The sequence below is a fragment of the Dendrobates tinctorius genome, unplaced genomic scaffold, assembly GCF_039654945.1.
Source record: "Dendrobates tinctorius isolate UK_male_01 unplaced genomic scaffold, ASM3965494v1 ptg000214l, whole genome shotgun sequence".
NCBI lineage: Eukaryota > Metazoa > Chordata > Amphibia > Anura > Dendrobatidae > Dendrobates > Dendrobates tinctorius.
Window position 1 is genome coordinate 3,614,504 of NW_027361881.1, and position 21,702 is coordinate 3,636,205.

The following is a 21,702-nucleotide window of genomic DNA, read 5'->3' on the forward strand; positions in this document are numbered from 1 at the left end:
AGGGTCTCGGCCCTTATGTTACACTGCCTTTTGATGAGGTCACAGATTCTTTAAAAACTATGTACTTTTGCAGAGAAAATTTTTCTCTTTTCCAATTTGCTTCCTAAATTCAAACTTAGGCAACTTTCTAAATTGCATTAATTAGAAAATGTTCTATCATGTTGCTGCTGCAGAGCGTCTTGCCTGTAAATTATTTATCCCATTCAGTGCTTGGCAAAAGTATTACAGCTCTCTGACCCCATCATCCCATCTCTCAGTGTTATAGATAACAGCAGGAAAGGGGTGTACATTGACCTCTGTGGGGACAGATAACTGCAGATAGGTAAGAAAGCATGGACAGTCTCAGGGAGAATAGAGAAAGAAGGAAAGCATATGATGGGGAAATAAGTTTAGTATTAGAACTGTGCCGCTTACATGCACTAGTGAAGATAGGCGCACCCTGGATACCCACAGATTTCACATCTAGCATGTATCACTTGGAGAGACGCAGATCTCACATCCAGCCTATATTACTGAGACAAACACAGAGCTCACATCCATCCTATATTACTGGGAGACACACAGAGCTCACATCCAGCCTATATTACTGGGAGACACACAGAGCTCACATCCAGCCTATATTACTGGGAGACACACAGACCTCACATCCATCCTATATTACTGGGAGACACACAGACCTCACATCCATCCTATATTACGGAGAGACACACAGACCTCACATCCATCCTCTATTACTGGGAGACACACAGACCTCACATCCATCCTATATTACTGAGACAAACACAGATCTCACATCCAGCCTATATTACTGAGACAAACACAGAGCTCACATCCATCCTATATTACTGGGAGACACACAGAGCTCACATCCAGCCTATATTACTGGGAGACACACAGACCTCACATCCATCCTATATTACTGGGAGACACACAGACCTCACATCCATCCTATATTACGGAGAGACACACAGACCTCACATCCATCCTCTATTACTGGGAGACACACAGACCTCACATCCATCCTATATTACTGAGACAAACACAGAGCTCACATCCATCCTATATTACTGGGAGACACACAGAGCTCACATCCAGCCTATATTACTGGGAGACACACAGACCTCACATCCATCCTATATTACTGGGAGACACACAGACCTCACATCCATCCTATATTACTGGGAGACACACAGACCTCACATCCATCCTATATTACGGAGAGACACACAGACCTCACATCCATCCTCTATTACTGGGAGACACACAGACCTCACATCCATCCTATATTACTGAGACAAACACAGAGCTCACATCCATCCTATATTATTGGGAGAGGCACACAGAGCTCACATCCAGCCTATATTACTGAGAGACACACAGACCTCACATCCATCCTATATTACGGTGAGACTCACAGACCTCACATCCAGCCTATATTACTGAGACAAACACAGAGCTCACATCCATCCTATATTACTGGGAGACACACAGAGCTCACATCCAGCCTATATTACTGGGAGACACACACAGACCTCACATCCATCTTATATTACGGAGAGACACACAGACCTCACATCCATCCTCTATTACTGGGAGACACACAGGCCGTACATCCAGCCAATATTACTGAGACACACACAGACCTCACATCCATCCTATATTACGGAGAGACACACAGACCTCACATCCATCCTATATTACGGAGAGACACACAGACCTCACATCCATCCTCTATTACTGGGAGACACACAGACCTCACATCCATCCTATATTACTGAGACAAACACAGAGCTCACATCCATCCTATATTACTGGGAGAGGCACACAGAGCTCACATCCAGCCTATATTACTGAGAGACACACAGACCTCACATCCATCCTATATTACGGAGAGACACACAGACCTCACATCCAGCCTATATTACTGAGACAAACACAGAGCTCACATCCATCCTATATTACTGGGAGACACACAGAGCTCACATCCAGCCTATATTACTGGGAGACACACACAGACCTCACATCCATCTTATATTACGGAGAGACACACAGACCTCACATCCATCCTCTATTACTGGGAGACACACAGGCCGTACATCCAGCCAATATTACTGAGACACACACAGACCTCACATCCATCCTATATTACGGAGAGACACACAAAGACCTCACATCCATCCTATATTACTGGGAGACACACAGGCCGTACATCCAGCCAATATTACTGGAAGATACACGCAGACCTCACACCTCACAGTAAGACTGCAGTGGGGAAAAAAGTATTTAGTCAGCCACCAATTGTGCAAGTTATCTCACTTAAAAAGATGAGAGAGGCCTGTAATTGACATCATAGGTAGACCACAACTATGAGAGTCAAAATGAGAAAACAAATCCAGAAAATAACCTTGACTGATTTGGTAAGATTTATTTTGCAAACTATAGTGGAAAAAAAGTATTTGGTCACATTAAAAGATGCAAGATTTCTGGCTCTCACAGACCTGTAACTTCTTCTTTAAGAGGCTCCTCTGTCCTTCACTCGTTACCTGTAGTAATGGCAGCTGTTTGAACTTGTTATCAGTATAAAAGACACCTGTCCACAACCTCACACAGTCACACTCCAAACTCCACTATGGTGAAGACCAAAGAGCTGTCAAAGGACACCATAAACAAAATTGTAGCCTGCATCAGGCTGGGAAAACTGAATCTGCAATAGGCAAGCAGCTTGGTGTGATCACATCAACTGTGGGAGCAATAGTAAGAAAATGGAAGACATGATTGTCATGATATGTATTTTTCCCCAATACTTTGCAATGTCTTGTGTATACCTGTAACAATATGTTTCCTTTCCCCATTGCCTGTGTCTCTGGGACTATAATGTAATTATGTAAGTAACCTGTCTCCTTTCCACAAGACTTGTGTATCTAGACCATAATTGAATTCAGGCTTGGGTCAACACAGCTAGGGGAATCACCATTGTTCTCCTCAGCAGGGGGAGGTCTCACAATACACATCCTCGTAGACACCTCGGAGCCGTGCAATGGACCAAACCATTGACTAGGAGGTGGGAACTTCTACTCCCCTACACTTGGGCTGATCCCAGGAGCCCAAGACAATGGACTTATGTGTGACCCAGCAGATGTGAGTTGGATGCTGAAAGAGAAGGACGAGGCTGTCTGAGGAAGCCTCGGCCTCTGTGTGATCATGGTGGATTTCTGGGACTCTTAAAGGACTATGGTTTTGTGATCTGGCACAAGGATTGTCGGGAGGTGCCCCCGAATCAGTTTCCTGTGGACTTATTTTGGGACTCTGCAAATTACCTTCGTGTTGTTCCTGTTTTCTGGTCAATAAATCTGTTGGATCGTTCCCAGGCCTGTTGTCCCTCCTTGCTCTGGAGAATACCCCCGTCACAAACTGGTTGGCAGCGGTGGGATCAGAGCAGAAGAAATGGAGGACAACGGCCCATCAACTTCTGGAACCAGAGCCTCAGAGTACAAGAACTGGACTGCGAAGAACCTACAAACAAAGGCCCGTGAACTGGGAGTCCGCTGCAACGGACTCTCCAAGGAGCAGCTGATTGAACCTTTGGAAGCAGTTCGCCTGCAAGACGATGCTGAGGAAGGATCCTCACAGCAAAGAGAGGAAAGACGGCAGCCGGAGGTAAATACCCAAAAAAGTCAGTGGGTTGTGTGGTACGAGGAGGAGATGGCCTTGCTGGGAGAAGAGGTCTCCCTAGAATATAAGATGGAGGTCATGCGCAGAGCCGAGGAGAGGCAGCGCAGGATGGAGGAGAGGGCATTGCTGGAGGGGCAGAGGGCAATGCTGGAGAGGGAGATCGCTTTGGAGGCAGCGAGAAGCTCCAGACAGACTGTCCCCACAGCATCCCCCATGAGGGAACTCCCCAGAGTGTCCCGCATAGACTTCAAGCCGTTTAATGAGGCTTCCGGTGACATTGAGGGCTTCTTCCAGGACTTTGAGCATCAGTGTCGATTAATGGAAGTCCCGGAAAGGGAGCGCATCCGACATCTGGTGGGGCTCTTAGAGGGTGGAGCTGCCGCAGCCTATAGAGCTATGGACCCTCGGTGGAACTGTGAGTATGCAGAGATTAAACGGACTGTTCTAGAACATTATGTTGTGACCCCAGACACTTACAGGACCCAGTTTCGTACTTTAGCCTGTAATGAGGAAGTGTCTTTCAAGATGTATGCCCACAAACTCAAACAAATATGTAATCGCTGGCTGGAGGCAGAGGAGGCCTTAACCTGGAACACCTGTCTCCAGGTTATCCTAAAAGAACAATTTTTTGCCCAGTGCCCAGCTGAGATCAGGGAATGGGTGCGTGAGAGGAAACCTGCTACAGTGGAAGAAGCTGCATCTCTCGCTGACGAGGCTCTGACCATCAAGCCTCAGTGGAGAGTTCTGTTGGAGGATGGAGAGAGGCCTACCAGCTCCACCACACCGGTGGCCCCCCAGTTCTTCTGTCCCCATTGTTCCCCGTTTCTCTGAGCCACCACCTCGTGTTGATACCTGTGTTAATGTGCCTCCTGTTGCTTCTACTGCGTCTTCTGGAATACGACGAGGAGAGGAAGTAGCAGAGCGCAGGTGTTATGGTTGTGGGCATCCGGGGCATCTGCAGGCCTCATGTCCAGCCAGCCCATGGAGGAGTCGTCCTCAAACCCCTACAGCACCTTCAGGTGGGAGCCGACCGGCAGGTTCCCTTACTCCTCGCCCAAGAGGACGCATTGGATGGAGTGAGACACAGCACAGATGCTATCGATGTGGGCAGCCAGGGCATCTGCAAGCCTCCTGCCCAGCTGTTCAAATGAGGATTGATCCTGTACCCAATCATATTATTAATTATGTACAGCCAAGTGCCATGGAGGAAGACGTGTTACCACTACGTGAGGACTGGTCAAGTGCCTCACCCACCCATGTTGCACCACTAGGAGTTTATGGTGTGCGACCCGCAGCTATGACGACTTCTGCTCATCGAGGTAAGCACTTGCAGGAGGTCGTGTTGGATGGACAAAGACTTGTTGGATTTTGTGACTCAGGGGCTTTCCTCACGCTGGCTGATCCCCGAGTGGTTCGGCCTGAGGCAATCCATAGAGGACCTGGGATTGTCATTGAACTGGCTGGTGGACAATGGAGGACTATTCCGACAGCCACTGTGGATCTGAACTTTGGTTTTGGGGTCAGGCGATGTGTGGTTGGGGTGATGGGTGGTCTGCCTGCAGCTGTTCTCCTGGGCAATGATGTGGGAAAGCTACGATGCCAATTCGTGGCTGCATGAAGCCACATGTAAGTTACGCCATGCCTGTGTGTACTTAACCAGTGACCTGTAGAGGTCCCTAGTACGTACACAAATTAGGAGGGGAAGGGATTGTCATGATATGTATTTTTCCCCAATACTTTGCAATGTCTTGTGTATACCTGTAACAATATGTTTCCTTTCCCCATTGCCTGTGTCTCTGGGACTATAATGTAATTATGTAAGTAACCTGTCTCCTTTCCACAAGTCTTGTGTATCTAGACCATAATTGAATTCAGGCTTGGGTCAACACAGCTAGGGGAATTACCATTGTTCTCCTCAGCAGGGGGAGGACTCACAATACACATCCTCGTAGACACCTCGGAGCCGTGCGATGGACCAAACCATTGACTAGGAGGTGGGAACTTCTACTCCCCTACACTTGGGCTGATCCCAGGAGCCCAAGACAATGGACTTATGTGTGACCCAGCAGATGTGAGTTGGATGCTGAAAGAGAAGGACGAGGCTGTCTGAGGAAGCCTCGGCCTCTGTGTGATCATGGTGGATTTCTGGGACTCTTAAAGGACTATGGTTTTGTGATCTGGCACAAGGATTGTCGGGAGGTGCCCCCGAATCAGTTTCCTGTGGACTTATTTTGGGACTCTGCAAATTACCTTCGTGTTGTTCCTGTTTTCTGGTCAATAAATCTGTTGGATCGTTCCCAGGCCTGTTGTCCCTCCTTGCTCTGGAGAATACCCCCGTCACAATACAAGACTGCTGATAATCTCCCTCGATCTAGGGCTCCACGCAAGATCCCACCCTGTGGGGTCAAAATGATCACAAGAACAGTGAGCAAAAATCGAGAACCACATGGGGGGACCTAGTGAATGACCTGCATAGAGCTGGGACCACTGTAACAAAGGCTACCATCAGTAACACACTACGTCACCAGGGACTCAGATCCTGCAGTGCCAGACGTGTCCCCTGCTTAAGCCAGTACATGTCCGGGCCAGTCTGAAGTTTGCTAGAGAGCATTTGGATTATCCAGAAGAGTATTGGGATTATGTCATATGGTCTGATGAAACCTAAATAGAACTGTTTGGTAGAAACAAAACTCATCATGTTTGGAGGAGACAGAATGCTGAGTTGCATCCAAAGAACACCATACCTACTCTGAAGCATGGGGGTGGCAACATCATGCTTTGGGACTGTTTATTTGCAAAGGGACCAGGACGACTGATCTGTGTTCATGAAAGAATGAATGGGGACATGTATTGTGAGATTTTGAATGCAAGCCTCCTTCCATCAGCAAGGGCATTGAAGATGAAACGTGGATGGGTCTTTCAAGACGATAATGATCCCAAGCACACCATTAGGGCAGCGAAGGAGTGGCTTCGTAAGAAGCATATGAAGGTCTTGGAGTGGCCTAGCCAGATTCCAGATCTCAACCCCATAGAAAACCTTTGGAAGAATCTGAAAATCCGTGTTCCCCAGCGACAAGCCCAAAACATTACTTCTCTAGAGGAAATCTGCATGGAGGAATGGGCCAACAAACCAATAGTGTGTGCCAAACTTGTGAAGACTTACAGAAAACTTTTGACCTCTGTCATCGCCAACAAAGGATATATAACAAAATATTGAGATGAAGTTTGGTTAATGACCAAATACTTAATTTCCACCATAATTTGAAAAATAAATCTTGCCAAATCAGACAAGGTGATTTTCTGGATGTGTATTCTTATTTTGACTCACATAGTTGTGGGCTACCTATGATATCAATTACAAGTGGGAGAACTTGCACAATTGTAAATACAAAAATCCAGGCGCACGGCTAATCAAGGATAAACCACTGGGTGCAGTATCAGTGGCAATGTGCATGTAAAGACAAAAGGAAAAAAGAAGCCACTGGAAGATACGCACACCAACAACATTATATATACAAGTAACAACAACTTTATTGACAAAATGTTAAAACCGTAAAAACACATACATAAATAATCCCCCTCCAAATGCATAAATCAACATCAAATAGTCATAACACCTGTTTGGGACAATCCACAGTGTAAATAATGCAGCTCCAAATATACATCCAAATATAATAATATGTCATAAATATACTAATGCAACATTACTGACATGACCTATCACATGGATCTATATAAATAAATCAATAGACCAGACAGTGCAAGTAATTCTATAGCTCTGCACATATTTATTATCTGTTGGTGAGCATGCTGTTGATTCTAGCATTCATATTTCATAGTATAAATGTGGCTATGTGTCTGTTCTATTGATTTATTTATATAGATCCATGTGATAGGTCATGTCAGTAATGTTGCATTAGTATATTTATGACATATATTATATTTGGATGTACATTTGGGGCTGCATTATTTACACTGTGGATTGTCTCAAACAGGTGTTATAACTATTTGGCCTCTTTCACACTTCAGTTTTTTACAATCAGTCACAATCCGCCAGGTTTTGAAAAAAACGGATCCTCAATTTTCTTTTGAGGATCCGTTTTTTTCCCCATTGACTTCCATTAATGGCGGATTGTGACGGATTGCCGTCCGTTGCATCCGTTTTTTTTGAGGATCTGCCAAAAGTTGCTGTCCGTCACCATCCTCAAAGATTTCAAAACGGAGCTTGCAACGTTAACCCGAAATTCTTTCTGGGTGCCGGACAATTCTCTCATTCTCTCTCTCTCCGCTTGTCTGACTTTTTGGCGGATTTGAACTGATGAAAAAAAACTGAAGTGTGAAAGAGGCCTTAGATGTTGATTTATGCATTTGGAGGGGGATTATGTACAGTGGGGAAAAAAAGTATTTAGTCAGTCAGCAATAGTGCAAGTTCCACCACTTAAAAAGATGAGAGGCGTCTGTAATTTACATCATAGGTAGACCTCAACTATGGGAGACAAACTGAGAAAAAAAAATCCAGAAAATCACATTGTCTGTTTTTTTTTCATTTTATTTGCATATTATGGTGGAAAATAAGTATTTGGTCAGAAACAAGCAATCAAGATTTCTGGCTCTCACAGACCTGTAACTTCTTCTTTAAGAGTCTCCTCTTTCCTCCACTCATTACCTGTAGTAATGGCACCTGTTTAAACTTGTTATCAGTATAAAAAGACACCTGTGCACACCCTCAAACAGTCTGACTCCAAACTCCACTATGGTGAAGACCAAAGAGCTGTCAAAGGACACCAGAAACAAAATTGTAGCCCTGCACCAGGCTGGGAAGACTGAATCTGCAATAGCCAACCAGCTTGGAGTGAAGAAATCAACTGTGGGAGCAATAATTAGAAAATGGAAGACATACAAGACCACTGATAATCTCCCTCGATCTGGTGCTCCACGCAAAATCTCACCCCTTGGGGTCAGAATGATCACAAGAACGGTGAGCAAAAATCCCAGAACCACGCGGGGGGACCTAGTGAATGAACTGCAGAGAGCTGGGACCAATGTAACAAGGCCTACCATAAGTAACACACTACGCCACCATGGACTCAGATCCTGCAGTGCCAGACGTGTCCCACTGCTTAAGCCTGTACATGTCCGGGCCCGTCTGAAGTTTGCTAGAGAGCATTTGGATGATCCAGAGGAGTTTTGGGAGAATGTCCTATGGTCTGATGAAACCAAACTGGAACTGTTTGGTAGAAACACAACTTGTCGTGTTTGGAGGAAAAAGAATACTGAGTTGCATCCATCAAACACCATACCTACTGTAAAGCATGGTGGTGGAAACATCATGCTTTGGGGCTGTTTCTCTGCAAAGGGGCCAGGACGACTGATCCGGGTACATGAAAGAATGAATGGGGCCATGCATCGTGAGATTTTGAGTGCAAACCTCCTTCCATCAGCAAGGGCATTGAAGATGAAACGTGGCTGAGTCTTTCAACATGACAATGATCCAAAGCACACCGCCAGGGCAACGAAGGAGTGGCTTCGTAAGAAGCATTTCAAGGTCCTGGAGTGGCCTAGCCAGTCTCCAGATCTCAACCCTATAGAAAACCTTTGGAGGGAGTTGAAAGTCCGTGTTGCCAAGCGAAAAGCCAAAAACATCACTGCTCTAGAGGAGATCTGCATGGAGGAATGGGCCAACATACCAACAACAGTGTGTGGCAACCTTGTGAAGACTTACAGAAAATGTTTGACCTCTGTCATTGCCAACAAAGGATATATCACAAAGTATTGAGATGAAATTTTGATTCTGACCAAATACTTATTTTCCACCATAATATGCAAATAAAATGAAAAAAAAACAGACAATGTGATTTTCTGGATTTTTTTTTCTCAGTTTGTCTCCCATAGTTGAGGTCTACCTATGATGTAAATTACAGACGCCTCTCATCTTTTTAAGTGGTGGAAGTTGCACTATTGCTAACTGACTAAATACTTTTTTTCCCCACTGTATGTGTTTTTACGGTTTTAACATTTTGTCAATAAAGTTGTTGTTACTTTTATATATAATGTTTTTGTTGTGCGTATCTTCCAGTGGTCTCTTTTTTCATTTTGTCTTAACTTGCACAATTGGTGGCTGACTAAATACTTTTTTTCGCCACTGTATATTACTGAAAAACGCACAAACCTTACATCCAGCCTATATTACTGGGAGAAACACACAGATCCTATATCCAGCCAATATTACTGGGAGAGATGCACAGACCTCACAATCAGCACGTATTACTTATTACTAACGAAAGTAATGTGTAAATGACCTGGGGGAAATCTGGAAACTCATTTGGGGCAGGATGTAATCTTGGCCCATGTTCACATTGCTGTCTAGATCCTCCGTCAGGAATTCCATCACATTTGATAGCACAAATAGTGCAACAAGCATCAACAGAAACTATAACAAAATCCAGAAGGTCCACATTATAAATCAATGGATGCTTATTTGTAACATTCACACAACAGATGCAGCAGTGAAAGACAACCATGAACACATCTTTAGGTAGAGTTTGCTGGACTTATCTACAGTAACATAAATAGAAAATAAAATATTAAGTTTGATCATTGTATAATGAGAAGCTAACATTTTTCCATTCCTCACCGATTTTCTACAAGTATACGAAAGTACTAAACAGATAAACATTGTGTGGTGGTCATTGTGATGTACCAATTTATGTAACTGTAAATCAGAAAAAGTCTTAGCTAACAGTATATAAACAAAAAAGTATAGTAAACTAAAATAGAAAAAAAACTTGCAACGTGTGGACCGGTCACTGGCTGCACGCCCTCCAGTATGTGCAGACTACCAGAATGAAGGAAGCCCTCCACTTCCAGGAATCCTCTTTATCACTCAAGCAAAGTTTTGACTTCAAGCATAAAGTCCTATACATATACATCCTGTATAACTAACCGTATTAAGGGCCTAAGGGACAGAACATAAATGTTGTGTGTCATGTATACAGAATGAAAGAATGTAAATTCAGGAACCCATAAAACTAAAGTAAGTGAATATAACAAGTTGTGTTGCATCCAGTATTGGCAATCAGAGCAGAAGAATGCAAAAGCCGACTGACATGGGGTTACCACAACAATGAGGAGCCAGAAGAGAGCAGTGTCTGATTGCTCCTAGTCCTGCGCTGAAAAGAAGAACTTTTCCTTCATTATAATGGTGTTTATTTCTTTTGGAAGAACATGGGTTAATCGGCCATGTTGGAAACTCTGAGCTCTCAGCTGAGCTCAGTTAGTCACTCCCATCCCCTTTAAAATCTGTGTCCTGATTCAAATCTATGTCAGAGCTAGCATTTGCTGCATGGCTTAGGAGGAGAGGTGTTTATATGAGAAGGATTTTTGGAGGAAATATCTGTGACTGTTGCATGGTTTGTAAGTGTGGTAATTCCCTTCCCTCCTCTACTTTGTTTTTTTCCTCACCCTCCACTCCCCAATGCATTCCTCTGTTATATGTGCGTGAACATTTTATATGCCTGGTGCTTTCAGTTTACCTTTGTCAGGTTGGTGTACTGCGGTGCACAGTAGCACCTCTCTTCCCTGAGTGGGAGACGAGAACAGATGGAGGGCTAACTCAGGCAAGGGAGGCGACCCTGGCATCTTCACCTTCAGAAGTATTCCGGGGAATACGACGAGCTAGGGTGCCCCCTAGTATTAGGGACAGGGAAGGAACTCCCGGTCCCGGGTCACTTGACAGAAGAGTCGTGACACCGAATGAGTGGGTACTGCATCATAGGCCTATGTATCATAATTCAGTGTATCATTGGTCCTTGTATCATGGGTCCATGTATCATGGGTCCGCATATCAAAGGTCCTTGTAACATAGGTCTTTTTATCATAGATCCGTGTATCATGGGTCCGTCTACCATAGGTACTTGTACCATGGGTCCGTGTACTATGGGTCCTCTTATCATGGGTCCGTGTATTATAGGTCCATGTATCATTGGTCCGTCTATCATGGGTCCCTGTATCATGGGTCTTTGTAACATAGGTCCGTGAATCATAGCTCCATGCGTAGGTAGTGGTATCATGGGTCCGTGTATCATAGGTCCTTGTGTCATGGGTTCTTTTTATCATGGGTACGCATATCATAGGCCCATGCATAAATCCTGGTATCATGGATCCGTATATCATGGGTCATTGTATCATAGGTCTGTGTTTCATAGTTCCATGTAGCATTGGTCCGTCATTTAAGGGTCCCTGTATTATGGGTTCTTGTATCATGGCACTCTGTACCATGGGTCTACATAGGGTCCCTTCATAGGTCCTGGTATCATGGGTCCGTGTTTCATAGGTCCTTGTATCAAAGGTCCATGTATCATGGGTCCGTGTATCATGGGTTCTTGTATCATGGGTCCTTGTATCACGGGTCTGCGTATCATAGGTCTGTGTACCATAGGTCCTTTTATCATTGATCATTTTACCATGTCTCCTGAGATCTGGTGAGGACTCGGCCATTGCAGAATCTTCCACTTCTTTAGTTTCGCAGGATGTTTTGGGCGATTGTCCATCTGTCCTGTGAAGCGTCATCCAATCAGCGCTTCGGTGAATCAGAGCAGAACGCATGGCCCTGTACAAACAGAATTGATTCGGCTGGTTCTGTCTTCAGTTACATCATCAATAAACACTAGTGACCCTGTGCCATCACACTGCCTCCGCCATGTGCTACACAGGATGTGTTGTGCCGAGGATTAGGAGTTGGTCCAAGCCTTCTCCAGACTTTCTTCTTCCCATAATTTTACCAAAGGTTGATCTTAGTTTTGCTTTTCCAGAAATGGGCGGATTTTTTTTTTTTTTTTGGTAAAGTTTCATCTGGCCTTTGTATTTTCAGGATAACTAATGGTTTGCATCTTGTGATGAACACTCTGCATTTGCTCTCATGAAGTCTTCTCTACATGATCGACTTAAATACTGAGACATTGACTTCATGGAAAGTGTTCTTCACTTTGGTGGATGTTGTGAAGGAATTTTTCTTCATCATGAAAAGGACTCTGTGATCATCCTCCACTGCTGCCTTCCATGGACGTCCAGGCCTTTTTGAGTTTCCAAGCTCACCAGTGCTATCTTTTTTGCAGAATGTACCAAACTGTTGATTTGGTCGCTTCTAATATTTCTGCTATGTCTCTGATGGAATACTTCCATTTTTTTCAGCCTAATGATGGTCTGTTTCTCTCCCATTGAGAGCTCTTCTGAGCATGTTGTGGGTTCACAAAACAGCTTCCAAATGCAAATGCCACATCTGGAATCAGACTCAGACTTTTTACCTGCTTAATTTATGATGCCCCCAATTAAAGGGCTTTTGAGATAGCTATTTAATTAACTTTGGACCTTTTAAGTAGAGGCAGCAACATATTAAAGACCTGTAACTCCAAAACTCTTACTCTTAGGATGTTAAAATCCCCGAAATAAGGACTCACTCACACGAGCATACAAATCAGATGACTGATAAACAATGCTTTATCGGATAGCATTGGGCCCAATGTTATAATATGGGGCACTGCAGATCTACCTACGCTTTTCATTCTTTTGTTTTTGGTTTTCTCTGTGTAAATTACATTTTGCATGCACATTAATTAACTTTTTCTGCTCAGACCCAGTTTCTCATTTGTTTCATTGTGCATTCTGTGCATATAAGGGTGTGACCGCCCTGTTTCTGAGTTGGAAAATCCAGCCTATACTATTACTGGTGGTAAACACATAGAATTGCACTAGGATTTCATCTGAGTGCAGTCCGATTTACACGGACACAGACAATGTAGAAAATCGAGAAATAAGTTCTCCATTTTTGCCTCCCCTGTGATACATTTCTTCATGAGAAAGTATCAGATCACCCTATACTGACATTTGGCTCAAACTCTGATCAGAGTTTAATTGGCATAATCAAGCAGATTCTGTCACATGAGAGAATCTACGTTCATGTGGCCTCAAACTGAGAGTCAGTACTTTAAGCCCATTTTGATTATAGAACTGGATCTGGAATGTTTTGGGAAACAACTAAAATGCCAAAACTTTGTGTCACTGTTGAAATATTTCTGGACCTAACTGTAGGCCCTTGTATCATGGGTCTGTGTATTAAAAGTCCATGTATCATTCATGCTCCTTTTTCTACTGTTCCCTACACAAAGACAGGTTGTTACTTTGCATGATATTCAGTGTAGAACCTTTTTTCAATGTAGTGTAGAACCTTTTTTCAATCTTTATGTGCAATCTCCAAAAAAACAAGTTGAAGATTAAATTTACCTTCATGCAATTTTTGCAATATATTTTTTTACTTTTTTATTCCAGGATATTTGTTTTGTGTTTTGTTTTTGGTTTTCTCTGTGTAAAGGTCATGTGTTCATATGCAATTACATTTTGCATGCACATTAATTTACTTTTTCTGCTCAGACCCAGTTTCTCATTTGTTTCATTGTGCATTCTGTGCATATAAGGGTGTGACCGCCCTGTTTCTGAGTTGGAAAATCCATCCTGTCTGGCCTATACTATTACTGGTGGTTCAGTCCCTCTGTCCTTGTTCACATTCACGTCACTTGACAAGTGGAAAGGTTTTAAATACAAGAGTTAGGACTGTCCCACAAGGGTTGCCGTGACGTGGCGGGATGGCTTCTACATTATTTTGATCAAAATTATGTTAACTAAATACCCTTATTATTACTATTATTACTACTTTCATGCAATTTTTGCAATATATTTTTTTACTTTTTTATTCCAGGATATTTGTTTTGTGTTTTGTTTTTGGTTTTCTCTGTGTAAAGGTCATGTGTTCATATGCAATTACATTTTGCATGCACATTAATTTACTTTTTCTGCTCAGACCCAGTTTCTCATTTGTTTCATTGTGCATTCTGTGCATATAAGGGTGTGACCGCCCTGTTTCTGAGTTGGAAAATCCATCCTGTCTGGCCTATACTATTACTGGTGGTTCAGTCCCTCTGTCCTTGTTCACATTCACGTCACTTGACAAGTGGAAAGGTTTTAAATACAAGAGTTAGGACTGTCCCACAAGGGTTGCCGTGACGTGGCGGGATGGCTTCTACATTATTTTGATCAAAATTATGTTAACTAAATACCCTTATTATTACTATTATTACTACCTTCATGCAATTTTTGCAATATATTTTTTTACTTTTTTATTCCAGGATATTTGTTTTGTGTTTTGTTTTTGGTTTTCTCTGTGTAAAGGTCATGTGTTCATATGCAATTACATTTTGCATGCACATTAATTTACTTTTTCTGCTCAGACCCAGTTTCTCATTTGTTTCATTGTGCATTCTGTGCATATAAGGGTGTGACCGCCCTGTTTCTGAGTTGGAAAATCCATCCTGTCTGGCCTATACTATTACTGGTGGTTCAGTCCCTCTGTCCTTGTTCACATTCACGTCACTTGACAAGTGGAAAGGTTTTAAATACAAGAGTTAGGACTGTCCCACAAGGGTTGCCGTGACGTGGCGGGATGGCTTCTACATTATTTTGATCAAAATTATGTTAACTAACTACCCTTATTATTACTATTATTACTACCTTCATGCAATTTTTGCAATATATTTTTTTACTTTTTTATTCCAGGATATTTGTTTTGTGTTTTGTTTTTGGTTTTCTCTGTGTAAAGGTCATGTGTTCATATGCAATTACATTTTGCATGCACATTAATTTACTTTTTCTGCTCAGACCCAGTTTCTCGCTTTTCATTCTTATGCAGATTCGGTATGAGAAAAAAATCACAGCACACTCCAAGTGGCTCCTCTAATCGGATCATACCCACTCATTCAAGTCTATGGGTGCATATAACACATAGAATTGCACTAGGATTTCATCTGAGTGCAGTCCGATTTACACGGACACAGACAATGTAGAAAATCGAGAAATAAGTTCTCCATTTTTGCCTCCCCTGTGATACATTTCTTCATGAGAAAGTATCAGATCACCCTATACTGACATTTGGCTCAAACTCTGATCAGAGTTTAATTGGCATAATCAAGCAGATTCTGTCACATGAGAGAATCTACGTTCATGTGGCCTCAAACTGAGAGTCAGTACTTTAAGCCCATTTTGATTATAGAACTGGATCTGGAATGTTTTGGGAAACAACTAAAATGCCAAAACTTTGTGTCACTGTTGAAATATTTCTGGACCTAACTGTAGGCCCTTGTATCATGGGTCTGTGTATTAAAAGTCCATGTATCATTCATGCTCCTTTTTCTACTGTTCCCTACACAAAGACAGGTTGTTACTTTGCATGATATTCAGTGTAGAACCTTTTTTCAATGTAGTGTAGAACCTTTTTTCAATCTTTATGTGCAATCTCCAAAAAAACAAGTTGAAGATTAAATTTACAAGTGAAGGGTGAGGAACTAGGGATGATTAACATAATCCAACAAGACAGCTCTGGTCTTGCAACTTTTAAGCCCCCATTACACACTGCAATATCGCTGCAAAGTCACCGATTTTGTGACGTTGCAGCGATATTGCTAGCGATATCGCTGCATGTGATACTTACCTCTGACCCGCTCCCCCGCTGGTAATCGCTGATCGCGCGAGAAGCTGCTGGATCATTTCTGGTCGGCCACTTCCTGCGGCGCTTCCTGCTGTGACGACGAGCGACGCGTGGAGCCGGGCGAGAGGACGCAGGATCGCCGCGTCTGACAGGTAAGTAGCGATCCCCGTCCCCGGCGATGTCGCTAGTGAGACCTGCCTGAGTGGCAGCTCACTAGCGACCACCCAGCGATGCACCAGCGATCCTGACTGCGTCATATCGCTAGTCGGGATCGCTGGTGCATCGCTAGGTGTAACGGTACCCTTAAAGGACAAGTCTGATAAAGTGAGAGAAGAGACTAATCCCATTCCCAAATCAAGATGACCAGATACAGTGGGTACAGAAAGTATTCAGACCCCTTTTTTCACTCTTTGTTTCATTGTAGTCATTTGGTATATTCAAAAAAGTTCATATTTCTCTCATTAATGTACACTCTGCACCCCATCTTGACTGAAAAAAACAAAACAAAAACGGAAATGTAGAAATTTTTGCAAATGTATTAAAAAAGAAAAACTGAAATCTCCCATGGTCATAAGTATTCAGCCCCTTTTCTCAGTGTTGAGTAGAAGCACCTTTTGAGCTAGTACAGCCATGAGTCTTCTTGGGAATGATGCCACAAGTTTTTCACACCTGGATTTGGGGATCCTCGGCCATTCTTCCTTGCAGATCCTCTCCAGTTCCATCAGGTTGGATGGTGAACGTTGGTGGACAGCCACATTCAGGTCTCTCCAGAGATGCTCAGTTGGGTTTAGGTCAGGGCTCTGGCTGGGCCAGTCAAGAATGGTCACAGAGTTGTTCTGAAGACACTCCTTTGTTATTCTGGCTTTGTGCTTGGGGACATTGTTTTGTTGGAAGGTGAACCTTCGGCCAAGTCTGAGGTCCAGAGCACTCTGGAAGAGGTTTTCATCCAGGATCTGTCTGTACTTGGCCGCATTCATGTTTCCTTCAATGGCAACCAGTCGTCCTGTCCCTGCAGCTGAAAAACACCCCCATAGCATTTTGCTGCCACCACGTTTCACTGTTGGGATGGTATTGGGCAGGTGAAGAGCAGTGCCTGGTTTTCTCCTCACATACCGCTTTGAATTATCACCAAAAAGTTCTATCTTCGTCTCATCAGACCAGAGAATCTTATTTCTCGTAGTCTGGGAGTCCTTCACGTGTTTTTAGCAAACTCTATGAAGGCTTTCATATGTCTGTCACTGAGGAGAGGCTTCCATCGGGCCACTCTGCCATAAAGGACCGACTGGTGGAGGGCTGCAATGATAGTTGACTTTGTGGAACTTTCTCCCATCTCCCTACTACATCTGTGGAGCTCAGTCACAGTGATCTTGGGGTTCTTCTTTACCTCTTTCACCAAGGCTGATGTGATATTTTAGTTTTTCTTTTTTAATAAATTTGCAATAATTTCTACATTTCTGTTTCTTTCAGTCAAGATGGGTTGCAGGGTGTACATTAATGAGAAAAAAATAAACTTTTTTGAATTTAGCAAATGGCTACAAAGATTGAAAAATTTAAAGGGGTCTGAATACTTTCCGTACCCACTGTATAGCAATATATATGCCTAAGGGCCATGAAAGGGTATCAGTCCTGTGCACAATCCCGTTTCTTTACACATTGGTGCATTGGGAAAAAAGAGACAAGCTGTATATGGTTGAATTTAAGCTTGTGAAATCAGCGGGCGATGAGGGGCTTCGGCACTTGTGAATCAAAGCTATGTTAGGTAGGCTGCAGACCCAAGTCTAACTAAACCTATGCACATTAAGAATAGAGATATTTATAGGATACCGATACTGAGAAGTTCACAGTACCATGTCCATCACATATTATTGTGTCTGCAGCTTGTATGCACAGCTATGTGTTAGTATGTATATTTTGATTTACTTATTGATTGCATGTAATAAGGAGAGGACACCTGAACGGTAGCATTACTGCTGGATCAGATGACACAGATTTTGTTTGTAGTCTGTGACTATGGAGATGCATAAATCTTCATAGGAACTGCAGACTCAAAACAAAAATGTTTGACCCACAAATCGAGTGGATGATTTTCTAAAATAAAATACATCTTGATTTTATTTGATTTTCATTTCCTCATGAGATCCCCAGTTTACTCCAGGGGTGGGCTGTGAGCGGCCGCAGTGCATAAAGGGCACCTCTACTGAGCTAAATTTCACAGCAGAGCTTAGGGAACTCAAAACCATAGGCTGAAGCACAAGTAGAAACACTTAGAATCATAGAGTTGGAAGGGACCTCCTGGGCCATCTGGTCCAACCCCCTGCTCAAAGCAGGATTCGCTAAATCATCCCAGTCAGATGTCTGTCCAGCCTCTGTTTGAAGACTTCCATTGAAGGAGAACTCACCACTTCTCGTGGCAGCCTGTTCCACTCATTGATCACTAACTGTCAAAAAGTTTTTTCTAATATTTAATCTGTGTCTCCCCCCATTCAGTTTCATCCCATTGCTTCTAGTCTTTCCTTGTGCAAATGAGAATAAAGTTGATCCAAAACGATGAGATTAAACCAACTGTGCATGTGAGACCACCGAACTGGATACCTGTTGGTGGACATTGCTAAGAATTGGTAAAAAAGAGGAGACATAAAATAATAAAAACTACAGTACAAGTTTGTCTATTTGCTCATCACGTATGAACTTATTTTGCGTAATCGGAAAACTATTATCAATGCATACAGGCATAGCTGAAAGTGTTGGCATCCTTTAAATTGTTCCAGAAAATGAAGCAGTTCTCCCATTAAATTATTTCAATTACACGTTAAACCCATGTTTATTTCCTTTGTGTTTATTGGAACACAGAAAAAAAATTAGAAAAAAAGGCAAGTTGGACATAATTTCACACAAAACCCCAAAACTGGGCAGGACAAAATTGTTGGCACTGTGGTGTAGTGACCACTGTGTCCGCTAGGGGGCGCTGTGTGGGTGTCCCAGGACGAACGGATAGCCTTGTCCAGAGTGGTAACAGGAGCAGGGTGCTAAAGGATCGTTATGTATCTCAAGGTGGGTGGCCTTGGGATGGAGGCTTGCTTATGTGCTGATCAGCAGAGCTGATCTTTCGTTCCAATGTGCAGGGAGAAGTCTCCAGGTAGCTGGTGAGACGGGCTGTACCAGTTACCTACAAACCCACCCAGGGTGTGTGTTTAAGAACGCTATTGTAAAGTGTGTATGAGTGGTTGAAGGACCTGTGATGAGGTCATAGCCAAGTGACCCGGTGGGCGTGGCTACGGACCATATAAGGTGGCCAGGGTAGGTCACATGGAGTGAATGCAGGGACCCAGTTGGTTCATTTTGGAAGGTCCCGTCTGGGAGAGATGGGGCTGCCTTCCTGACAGAAAGTGAAAGCTGTGTTTAATGGCTGCACGTGACTGATAGTTCCCTGGAGGGAATGGACATCTGCAACGTGGTGAAGGAGCCATGAGGTAAACCCTGACGGGGTGAGATATCTGTGAGGCTGAAGAGCCTGCGTATGGAACATTGCATTCCCTGTGTGACCACAGGCTAATAGAGTGAAGCTCTGTCATGGACGCTATGCTGTTTTCTATTACTTTGATGGTTTTGATGCATGAATAAACGGCATGTACTGTGATTGTTTTATGGAAAACCCGTGCCGGATGTGGTTATTTGGCTGCCAAGCGAGTATCCCCTACCCGAATGACAGCACTACCTTACAGCACCTTTCCAAAATTGTGGGTAAACAACTTTCTTTCAGGTATGTGATGCTCGTTCACATACACCTGTGGCAAGTAACAAGTGTGGGTAATATGGAAATCACACCTCAAAACAGAGAAAAAGGGGAGAAGTTGACGCAATTTTTGCATTGTGTGTCTGTGTGTGCCACACTAGGCATGGAGAAGAGAAAGAGAACTGTTTGAGGACTTGAGAACCAAAATTGTTGAAAAATATCAAAAATCTCAAGGTTACAAATCCATCTCCAGAGATATTTATGTTCCCTTGCCACAGTTTGCAACATAATCAATAAGTTTATAACCCGTGTCACTGTAGCTAATCTCCACGGACATGGATGGCAGAGAAAAACTGATGAAAAGTTGGAATGTAGGATAGTCCGGATTGTGGATAAGCAGCCCTAATTAAGTGCCAAAGAAATTCAAGCTGTCCTGCAGGCTCATGATGCATCAGTGTCAGCACGAACTGTTGTGAACTCTCTTGATCTGACTACTGAGTGGGGGCTCCCTCTGGTTATTACTGCGGGTAGTGGAGGTGGCCGGGTTGACAGAAGTCTGCCACTTGACGACGATGATTGGAAGTCAAGGGTTACTGACTGGGATGATTTAAGTGAGCAGGCTTCCCTCAGTTGCTGCTGGTGATTTGGCTTCTTCCTGTGCATTTTGAGGTCTGCTGTCTCCTGCCTGATCCTGCATTTTTCAGTTAAGTTGTTCATTTGCTAATCCTTTGCATCTGATTTGGTTTTGCCTTTTTCTGCTTTGCTGTGAGGGTTCAGCGTGCTCCCTGCTGGGGCAGTGCTGGACCCCGCTCCATATGTTACAGCTTGTGTCAGTTTGTTCAGTCCCCTGTTATATTAGTCTCTTTTGCTTTTCTGCCAGTTCACACCAGAATGCTGATATAGTGAGGGAGAGGTCGTGAGAACTCAGTGTTTTTGTTTGGATTTTTTAGGGTTTTTGCGTGATTGCAGACAGTGTCTTTCCTGTCCTATTCTGTCTAGACAGTTTGGGCCCCATCAATTGCTCAGTCTATTTTCTGCCTGTGTTCGTGGCTCATCTTGTCTCAATGACAAGATATGTTTGGGGGCTATCTACTCCTTTGGGGTTCTACTCCATGGCAGTTTAGATTTCACCTTTCATGCTTTAGGCTTAGTTAGCTCTCCGGCTGTGCCGAGGCGCCTAGGGCATCGTAGGTACGTCCCACGGCTACTGCTAGTTGTGTTGTTAGGATTAGGGGTCTGCAATCTGCTAAGTTACCAACCTTTCTGGTTTCCTGGGTGGCCTAGCCTATTCCTGCCATCCTCCTCGGAGACCTATTCATAACAGCGAACTATCCGTCCACATGTGAATCACACCACTGCTGACACAGAGACAGAAAAAAGCTAGACTGTAGTATGCTAGAAATATACCTGAGTAACCCAAAATCCTTATTGGAAAGCAGCTTGTAGATAGATGAAACCAGATAGAGCTTTTTGGTAAAGCACATCATTCTACTGTTTACCAAAAAAAAAAACAAATGAGGACTACAAAGAAAAAACAACACAATACCTACAAACAAATATGGTGGAGGTTCAAAGATGTTTTGGGATTGTTTTGCTGCCTCTGCCACTGGGTGTCTGAACTGTCTGCAAGGCATCAGAAAATCTGAAGATTACCAAAGGATGTTGAGTGGCAATGTAGAGCCCAGTGTCAGAAAGCTGGGTTTGCGTCCTAGGTCATGGGGTCTTCTAGTATACAAGGAGAGAAAAGAATATATGCACACAATAA

The 21,702-nt window shown here is 43.4% G+C and overlaps 1 long non-coding RNA gene across 2 annotated transcripts in view; it reads right to left on the bottom strand.

Annotated features, from left to right (window-relative positions):
- LOC141058728 (uncharacterized) overlaps positions 1–21,702 on the bottom strand; it is a 500,694-nt gene that overhangs the window by 12,026 nt on the left and 466,966 nt on the right. For both annotated transcript variants that reach the window (XR_012222284.1, XR_012222285.1), the window contains exon 4: positions 21,488–21,662. This is a non-coding gene — a long non-coding RNA (uncharacterized lncRNA). The remainder of the gene's footprint in view (positions 1–21,487; positions 21,663–21,702) is intronic.